Source organism: Castanea sativa, chromosome 3, assembly GCF_040712315.1.
Source record: "Castanea sativa cultivar Marrone di Chiusa Pesio chromosome 3, ASM4071231v1".
In the NCBI taxonomy this organism is placed as follows: Eukaryota; Viridiplantae; Streptophyta; class Magnoliopsida; order Fagales; family Fagaceae; genus Castanea; species Castanea sativa.
Window position 1 is genome coordinate 44,589,601 of NC_134015.1, and position 10,290 is coordinate 44,599,890.

The following is a 10,290-nucleotide window of genomic DNA, read 5'->3' on the forward strand; positions in this document are numbered from 1 at the left end:
AAAAAAAAAAATATAACATGATTAGAATCTTCAAACTATTGATAAATGTGTATATTAACACTAATGCAATATAATTTATACCTGATCTTGTTCGGTTATACCACTTTTATGAAGTGCGTTAACTTTAGCCATGCACCCTGCAAACTTATTTGTCCTTTCACTGATCAATCCCTAACGACTTAACAAGGAGGTAATAGTACATGTGTTACCGGATTTATTGTACTGCGTGAAGTATTCCCAAACTTTTTGACGAAATGTAGCTTGTGTTTGTTCATTACTGCTTACGGGATCAACACTAGTATTAAGCCATGCTGACACTAAGAGTTGATCTTCCTCTACACTAAAGTTAGCGCCCCGTTTTCCTTTTGTAGAAGAGGCATTCTCAACTTCAGGTGGAGAATCAGAAACTGACACATGAGTATTTTGAGATGTTCCTAAAATTTGTAAGTCAATTTCTATATCCCCATTCATGATACCCGTGTAATATGGTAGGTCCCTACATGACTCCATGTCTCTACGTGACTACATAAAATTAGACAAAAAAAAAATTGTAAAGTTCCTTACACACAAAAATTTTCCAATCGAATAATTATATCAAAACTTAAAATACTTAGAATCATAACAATAGAACATGATTATGCATAAATACTTAATTTGACAGTAGCTTAATCCCACTAATAAAGAAAACTACACCACAAATTCCTGCAAACAGAAAAATCCCACAACATTCCAATACAAATATATTTTGTCTATTCATAGATGCTCTGAATCAAAAGCCAAAAAAAAAAAAAATTGGCTAAAGTTCCTCCATTACGTACAATTCCCAATCTAATCTTTATATCAAAACTTAAATTCTTTTTTAGTACTAGTTGATGGACAGAGATGAAATCAGTCAACCAACATTTCTCTATATAAACGTGTATTCTAGAAACTGTGTAGGATGTGGTTCTTTTTACAAACTTCATTTTGGTTCTTTTTTTTTAGTAATATCATGGTTATGAAATCCATATGAAATCCATAAATTCCTCGCAACGTAAAAATTCCAATACATTTCATCACAAATACATTCGGTCCAATACATTCCGTACACACGAAAATTCCATACACACGTAAAATTACTCCCGCATTACGAAAAATTCCCAATACATTCTCGTCCAATACAAATACGTTCGTCAATTCACAAATGTTCAACTCGACTCGAAGTGAAACGTAGGGCTGATCGGCGGTGAGCTGAGAGGGCTGATCGGCGGTGAGCTTGAGAGAGTTTTGAGAGAGTTGAGTGCTTGGACGGCGTGGGTCTGAGGCCGAGAGGGTTGATCGGCGTGGGTCTCAGTTGATCGGTGGTGGGTCTTACCAGGTGGAACGGTGACGTTGAAGATGGCAAGAGCCGGCGGCGGCGAGCTTGAGAGAATTGAGAGCTTGGACGGCGTGGGCTGAGGTTGATCGGCGGTGAGCTTGAGAAAGTTGAGACGGCGTCGGCGTGGGTCTCAGCTGATCGGCGTGGGTCTCAGCTGACGTTGAAGATGGCGTCAGCGGCGGTGAGCTTCAGAGAGTGACTGTGAAGAGAAAGAGAAGGAGAGAGTGAAATGGAGAGACTTCCGGAGTGACTGAAGAGAGAAGACGGCGTCGGCGGCGGTGGCGGTGAGCTCAGAGAGGGACTGTGAAGAGAAAGAGAAGGAGAGAGTGAAATGGAGAGGCTTTCCGGAGTGTATGAAGAGAAAAGAGGGTAGCGTGAAATGAAAAAGGGAAAGGAATCTGAAGAATTGTTTTTTAATCACCTGCCGAATAAAATATTATTATTTTTTTATAACTTTCAGCTACAGTGCTCATGTATTGATACATGAGCACTGTAGTGCAAAGCTAAAATTTTTTAGCTTTGCCTCCACTGCTGCAGGTGGGTTTTTGTGGTTTGAGTGGAGCTGAAATAGCAATATAGCTATTTAGCTCCACTGCTGTGAATGCTCTAATAACTTGACTTCGCGAGAGAGGATATGGGTTCGGTAATACCTAACTTGATAGGACTTTTTTGTGAACTGAATGAGAGACCTATTTAGGTAGTATTTGTACCCAAAATTTTTAACCCCACAAACTTTCTCTTAAACTTTATAGTTTATAAGCATAATTTGTTTTCACTTTTTAGGAGAATTGAGTTCGAATCCTCCTTCTCCATTGTGATCTTGATGTTCCGTAGAAAATTTAAAGGGAAATATTAAAAAATGTTTTAAGGGTATTAATTTAGGAACTATTTATAAAAACATTTTTGTGGGTAAATGATAAAGTAAATAATTTTTTCTGTCAATTTTTTATATTTTCAATGAAAGTAGTGTTAAAACTTTTCTAATATGATTTATTAATAATTGTCTTAAGAGCATTCGTTAACATCACTCGAATTTAAATTATGCTTTTTAATTTTGCTAAACTTATAACATACATAGCATTTTCACAAAAGACCTTAGATGATAAGTTGTGAAAATAATAATTTATCTTATAAAATTTATTATGAAAGTGTTATAAAAAAATTATTTCTTTTAATTAAATATGAAATATAGAATTCAAAATAATAAATTGCCCCCCAAACTCCAACTAAAGTATCGCAGGCTCGCAGCCAATACACAGTTACTTCCAAGCTACAATTCACAATCCCTGCATTCAGCATTATCTTAAGATCGAGACAAGAAGTGCCAGCTCGTAGAAATTTGAGTTTTATTTTGGTTTTCTTAGAGGAAAAAATAATGTTTCCGCGACTGTTTGAAGGTTTTTTTAGCTGCTGTTGCCATTTTCTTATGGATTTTGCCAAGGAAGAAGTCTTGAAAAGTCATGGTTACGTAAGGAGAGCGGTTGACACAACATAGCTTTAGCGCTTATCAAATGATTTTTGGAGAGAAAGTTGATGCCAAGTGTCAATTCGAACTTTGCATTACTAAAGAAAAACAAACAAATCTGGCCCTCAGCTGATGACAAGTCTTAGTCTACACTCTTAAGTATGGTAGGTGCATTTCAACAAATAAATGAATGTCTAAATTTTATTTTTTTTTTTATTATTTAGGATTGAGAAGCATAAGTTTGTAAAGTGATGATGTCAAAAAATCGTCAATAAGTCGTATACGTGCTCTAAACAAAACCTGCTAAGCAAAAAAGAAGAAGACCTCACAGAGAGTACCGGTGTAGTACCGGCCAAATATTATCTTAAGTTTAAGTTATAGAACTTTTACAACTCTAGAGTACCAAAATTGGGATAAATTATACGTACCTTGATTTGTGAAGATTTTGGGGGGTTTTATAGTAATGTAGAGCTGACCTTCATTTTTTAGTAGAAAAAGTATTTCCTTATAGGGAAGATCCTCATTAATACACGTATTTTGTGGAATCCTTTCATTGTAGAGATTCCTTTGATTAGGGTTAGTCATGGAGTACAAGATATTTACTTGTATAGATGTTTGTGGGCATCAAGCTAAGCCACGCTGGACCCATTGGCCTCTTCATCCTGTCGGTCAATTGCCTTATCTAAAGTCTTCTCGTCGACTTTTATGGAGTAGCGTGTTAGGCATCGTGGGGTCGTTGGCTTCATGGTGTCATCACTTCAAACCTCCGTCTGCTTATGGGAAGCTGATGGGTTCATAGGGACCGTCGGCTTCCTTGTGTCATGTTGTGAATGAGAACACCCTTATCATAAAGTTTATAGAATACAATTTGTAATATCAACTCAGGTTTGAATTACTTTCTATGATTCTAGATATATTAGTTTGTAAAATTTGTTTAATAAAATTAGTAATATATCTAACATTAATTTTTTTTTATAAAATTGTAAATAATTTTTATTGCTTCTAATCAAATTTTGTTACGTTATCAAAATATATGTATCAAAATATATCTAACATTAATTTGCCATAAAATATGTGTTAAGTTGTGATTAGATTACATTATTTTTATATGGATCTACCATTGATTTTTGGTGGAAAAATAAAATCCAATTCTCACTTGATATATGTGTATGTTTGGATAAAGAGTCCATTTAGCAATAATTTATTTAACTGAAATTGAAAACATTTTGCTGAAAATATTGTAGATAAAACTAAAAAGTAGTTGAAATAGTATAATGAGACCTATGAATAATATTAAAAAGTGTAATAAGACCTATACATAGTAGCAAAAATAAATTAAATAGTAAAAAAAAAAATAATTTTTTAAGCCAATGCCAAATACAATCAATGTATGTATAATGTTTTATGCAACAACCCAAATACTTAAATCCAGCTGTGGAATTTACATTCCGTGAGGCATATTCCATCAAAATGCAAAACAGATTATTATATTGTTCACCAAAAAGCACAAGAAACAAGCCTACATCGGAGGAAGCATTTTTGCAAAATATTTTGCAACTTGCCACTCAACTTATAAAAGTTCATTTTATTTTATTTTATTTTATTTTATTTTATTCTTTCTCTCCTCGAGTGTGACCTTCTCTCCTCTATAGAATTATTTTTATAAGATGAATCTTAAAATATTAAAAAAAAAAAAAAAAGAAAGGAAAAAAAAAGAAAGAGATGTAAAGTGTGTTGATAATTAATGTGATTATATAAAATAAATAAAGTGAGCTTTTAGTGATATAAATGCATTTTTTTTCAATGCTCTTAAGATTAAAACAAAAAGGCTCTCAGGCTGATAAAAATGAGTTCTACTTTTCTTTTTTTAACTAATATTTTCGGCAACTTCTCTGTCTGTTGTTGTGTCTGCTTTTATTTTTTTAATTTGAAAAAAATAATGTTTGTCCTGGTTGGCACAGAGATAAATCTTTAAAGGCCAAGATTTGGTTAATGTGAACGCATCATTAGAGTGCAAGTGACATTGTGAGTGCATGATTTTCACTTTTCAGAGCATGGTACGAAGTGCTAGCGTGTGTGTGTTTGTGTGTGAAAGCGTCATTTTTAAAAACTTCTTGGTAGAGAAATCTGATAGCTTCATAATTCACGAAGTCAATTAGGCCCAATTCTGCGTCATAATCAAAACTAAGTTTGGTATATGTTTCAATGTTTCATACTTTGCTTATAAATATATATATATATATATATATATATATATATATATATTTATTTATTTATTTATCGTTTCATACTTTGTCTGAATTCTGGTCTAAAGTGATGGTAGATTGGTGGTTATAAGATTGTCAGTAGGAGAATGGCACGTGTATAACATGTTCAAATAATTTGAAAAGACATTTGTCCTTTTACTTTAGTCATGTATACATATGTCAAACTCTGACAATAGCAAACATACCTATTTACTTTTTTTATTCTCGATTTTATTTATTAAAAAAAAAACTTCTAATTTGTTTTTTTTTTAATTTTAAATAAGCTAATTTTTTTTTCTTACATTTAACAAATAAGCTATTGAAAATTAAAGGATTTCAAACATATACTTAAAAATTTTGGAGGCAAAGAATAGCAAAAAGAAAGAAAGAAAAGAAAAGAATCGTTAACACAATAATCACTTTACAAATATACATTTTTGTGGGGTTGAGAGGGCAAAAACTAGAGAGCTAGAGGGTGTTTGGTTTGTGTTTTCAAATAACAATTTTTAGTTTTTAAACAATATTACACATATTTTTACATACTTTTTCACTCACGTATTTTCACAAATATTTTCAAACAACAATTTTCAGTTTTTAAACACATATATCAAATGAGCCCCTAGTCTCTAGGAGAGTGCTAAACAGATATACGCACTTAAATAAGGCTAAAGCATAGAGTAGGATTTCTATTTCTGATTTTGAGAGAGAGAGAGAGAGAGAGAGAGAGAGAGATGGGATTGATTATATAAATATGTTACTTAAGCTAAAAACTACCATTTGAATCACTTTTGTAGTGCTTCTGTGGCCAAATTTTTTAAATAACTATAAAATCTAAACTATATTATTAGTTAGCCAAGGTTTGAAACTATTTTAGTTTCTAACAAATCGAGTCCGTTGAACTCGGTTTTACTGTAGCAAATCGAGTTTTAAAGACTCAATTTTCATGAGGTGCGTTGCTAATGTGGAGTAAAAAAATTCACGTGAAAATCGAGTCTCTAAGACTCGAGTTCTTTCAAAAAAAAAGCCAACGCAGAAAACCCATTTTCCTCCTCCGTTCTTTTTCTCCTTTTTTTTTATTCTTTCTCCATCTTCTGTCCCAAGACAGTTCTTCCTTCATCTTCTTCTCCTTCCTCAAACATCCAAACCCTTTTCTCAAAATTCTAAACCCAAAAACCACGATCTCAAAATCGAAGCAAAAACCCAAACCCAAAATTCACGATCTCAGCACTGAAGCGCCATGGGTTTGACGATCTCGGCATCGGAGCGGCTTGGGTTTGTTGATCTTGGCACCGAAGGTTCGTTTTCTGTGTTTTCTGGTTTGGTTTGTCTCTTAATTCATTTTCTATTTTTTCTGGGTTGATGTTCTGGTTTTTTTTTTTCATTTTTGGTTGGTCTGTTTGTGTTTTCTGGGTAGCTGTTCTGGGTTTCTAGTTTGCCAAAGAAATATTAACCGTACGATCAAAGTTCAAAAAAACAAAGTGTGATGGTGAAGATCGTGATTGAAAATGCAGTTTGATCGATCGTACCGGAGAGGAGGGAGCCAAAGCCATAGATGGAGACGAGGCCGTCAGAAGAGATGATGTTTTCGAAATCGGACTCGTCGGCGAGTTCTTCACTCGGTTTCGATAAAGGAGCTTGGGGGCGGTGATTGGAGGACATGGCGAGTTCTTCATTTTCTGCGTTGGTGATTTCTGCTATTCTGGGTTGGGTGATTTCTGCTTGGGTGTTTTGGGTTTTTTCTGAGGGAACTCGAGTCTTAGAGACTCAATTTCCACGTGGATCCACGTCAGCTACGCACCTCATGGAAATCGAGTCTTTAAAACTTGATTTGCTACAGTGAAATCGAGTCCAATGGACTTGATTTGTTATAAACTAAAATAGTTTCAAACCTTGGCTAACTAATAATATAGTTTAGATTTTATAGTTATTTAAAAAATTTGGCCTGCTTCTGTGGGTATTTCTTGGAATTCTGTGTGTTTTGAAAAGTGAACTCATAAGGCCTTTTTATAGTGAAAAAATGGGGGCAAGGCCAATTTCGAGGCAATGTGGTATCGACCTCATCACAATTTTTTGAGATAAAAATGTCCTTATGAACCTCCATCAACCTTAGCCTACTTGCACGGGCTCAATAACTTGCGCATGTAGTAACCAAAGCCTACACACCCAAAGCTAAGGTTTTTAGAGGGTTTTGTATGTTTTGAAAAATTGGGTTCATATTCATCTTGCTTGGAAAATATCCTTTACTATTGGGCTACCAAAGTCTCATCCCCAGTAGGCTAAAAATGTTTGCATAACTTATGGCCATATTAGCAAGCCCATTCATAAGCCATGAACACAAAAAATAACACTTGAATAATTTGTTTTATATCCCTAAAATTTTGGCCTAATCACCTTAAGTAATGACAAGCTCCCTAGCCGAATTTAACGATAATTGATGAAGTTTGTAAAATTTAGCAGGTTCTTAAGGGATCGATTCCTCTATAAAGGCTTGACAAAGCTGATTTAGCTAATTTGATTATCCAAATTTGGTAGCAAACTAATGTTGCAATGTTAAAAAAGCCCACTTTTTAAGGTTGCTAATTTTTCAAAAATCTAGCTACCAAGAGCTTTGATCATTACCCAAAGATGGATATTAAACATACCTCTTATCTACTATAATGCCTTGTCCCAAACAAAGTCTCATCCTTTATACTTCTGACTTACGCCACAACCTCTTATTATAAGAAGTTGCAAACTTAAAGCGTGTTTGTGTGTGTGGTAGCACAAGCAGTACTCTCTTTCTCTGTCTCTCTCTCTCTCCATTTATCTTAGGTAGCATTTGGATAGGACTTTTGCGCATCTGTGTTTTCTATTTCACGTTTCCTTCCTTTTTTTTCCAGCGTGTATGAACAGTACCCGCACTGTTCATGCACAAGAATTCACTGTGCAGAGACAAATTGCACTGACCACGCACTGTTTATGGAACCCACAAACACTTTATTCAGAAAAAAATATTAAAAATGGGTCCCACGATACTATTCACACATTTAAAAATTATTTTATTACAGTGTTTTCAGTTTTCAGTTTTTAGCAATAAGTTCTATCTAAACGGACCCTTAGTATGATAATTGGATGTGATTATTATTAACGATTGATTTTTTTTTCAAGTAATTAAAGAACCTTTGAGTGAGAAATGTTATATTCACAACATTTTTACAACAAATCATATGTGTTAGGTTATTACGAGTTGTTATTAGTATGGTAGAAAAATAATTTCAGTGATAAGTTCAAATTAAAACCTATAACAACTAAGCACCTATGATTTATTGTGAAAATGTTGTGAACATAACACCTTTCTAATTTAAAAGATCATATTGAGAAGTCCCTTCTCTTTTGAACTTTGGTCATGGGTCCAAAACGTCATTTGCTTACCATCTCAAATCAACCCCATTAAAGGAAATAATGATTTTTGGAAGTCTAAGACAAGGGGGTTTAAATGTGATTGGATAAAGTAAGGATGGCGGCTTAAGTACTTCCTAACGCAAATCACTGAACTGATTGTGGACTTCCTAACTCAAATCACAATTAAACAAATGCATTTTTAACATTCATTTGTAAGAAAGTCCAATGCTAAGAAGCTGCTATGAATGTACTCAGAAAAGAGACAAGAAATTGGGGCAAAGTGTCTTTGTAGTCAATGCTATAAGTCTTCGTTTGGATAAAATGATTGGAAAAGTTGGAGCATAAAAACTGTAGGAAGAATAGGAAAGTTATCTATTTTTCATCATGTGTATTTGGTGTAAAGAATCGAAATGTGGTAAGATAGAAAATAAATTTACATTGAAACGGAAATTGTATGTATCTACTATTATACTCCTACTGCATAAGAAGTAATTTTTCTATTAGTATATAACAAAGAACAAATTTTAATTACAAAATTAGTTGTAACTCAATATCTTTTTATTGGAGGTGAGTTTTAACAAATCTAGTATTAGATTACATTTTCTTCTTATATCTTTCATGCTTGCAAAATTTCTAGAAAATTAAAGACCAATAGTTATATCATTAATAAATTGTTTAAATTGCATTTTTTTTTTAAGTTTAAAACTATGCATAAAATATAATATTATAGATCATATTATAAATGATATCCAATTGGCACAAAACTGACATATGTATTACGAGTGTAAAGATTTTCGAAATATGTAGTAATGTTAATAATATTGAGTAAGGTTGAAGCGTTAGACTATAACCAACATTATAACTAAATTTTGTTTTATAAGAAATATCTTTTCCATTCTTATAAAAGAACAGAAAAAATAATGTCATTAGTTCATTCGTGGAGATAGACTCATCGCACTTATTGTATTGCCTTAGAGCATCCACATCAGTGGGTCCAAATTTTCCTTTTATTTTGCACAAAAAAACCTACTTTTTCTATTTTATACCCAATTTTACAAAGCACTCATATCAGTTTATCTATTCTTCACATTTATTAAATAAAATATTCATTTTTTTTACAATTTTTTATTATTCTCTCCCTCACTGCCCCTCTCTCTCACAGACCTAACAATACCAATGATCACTCCACACCCAACCACCATCATCACCCACCCAACCAACATCACCAAGGAAAATCAACCCACTCAATCCGAGAAACAAACACTCTGAAACTCACTCAATCCGAAACCTAGTCAATCCTAAACCCAGCCATGACCACCACACGATTGTCTTCATCACCAGCTCTGGTCTCATCACACCCATTGACGCCATCCCAACTCCACTCTTTGTCGTTTCGTACACCGCTCCTATACTTGGAAAAAAAAAGGGACAAAGTCGCCATTGAAACCTGATGAAGAAGACATTTTTTTTCCTGATCAGATCTGAGATGAGAAGAGAATGAATTTTTGATTTCTCCTTTTTGTTTAGTTCTCTTTTTGAATGGCTTTTATTCTCTATTTTATCAAATGATTTGATCAAATGAGGAAAAGGGAGAGTGAGGGTTTGATGATCGGCGGCAACAGAGGCATTAGGAAAAGGGAGAGAGATGAGAGTGAGGGTTTGATGATCGGCGGTAGTGGAGGCATGGTTTAACCGGTGGCAATGGAGGCATGAGGAAAAGGGAGAGAGGTGAGAGTGAGAGCAAATGAGGAAAAGGGAGAGTGAGGACTATGAGGTGAGGTGAGGTGAGAGCATAGACAAGGTGAGAGTCAGGTGAGAGTGAAAGTAGAGACAAGGAGAAA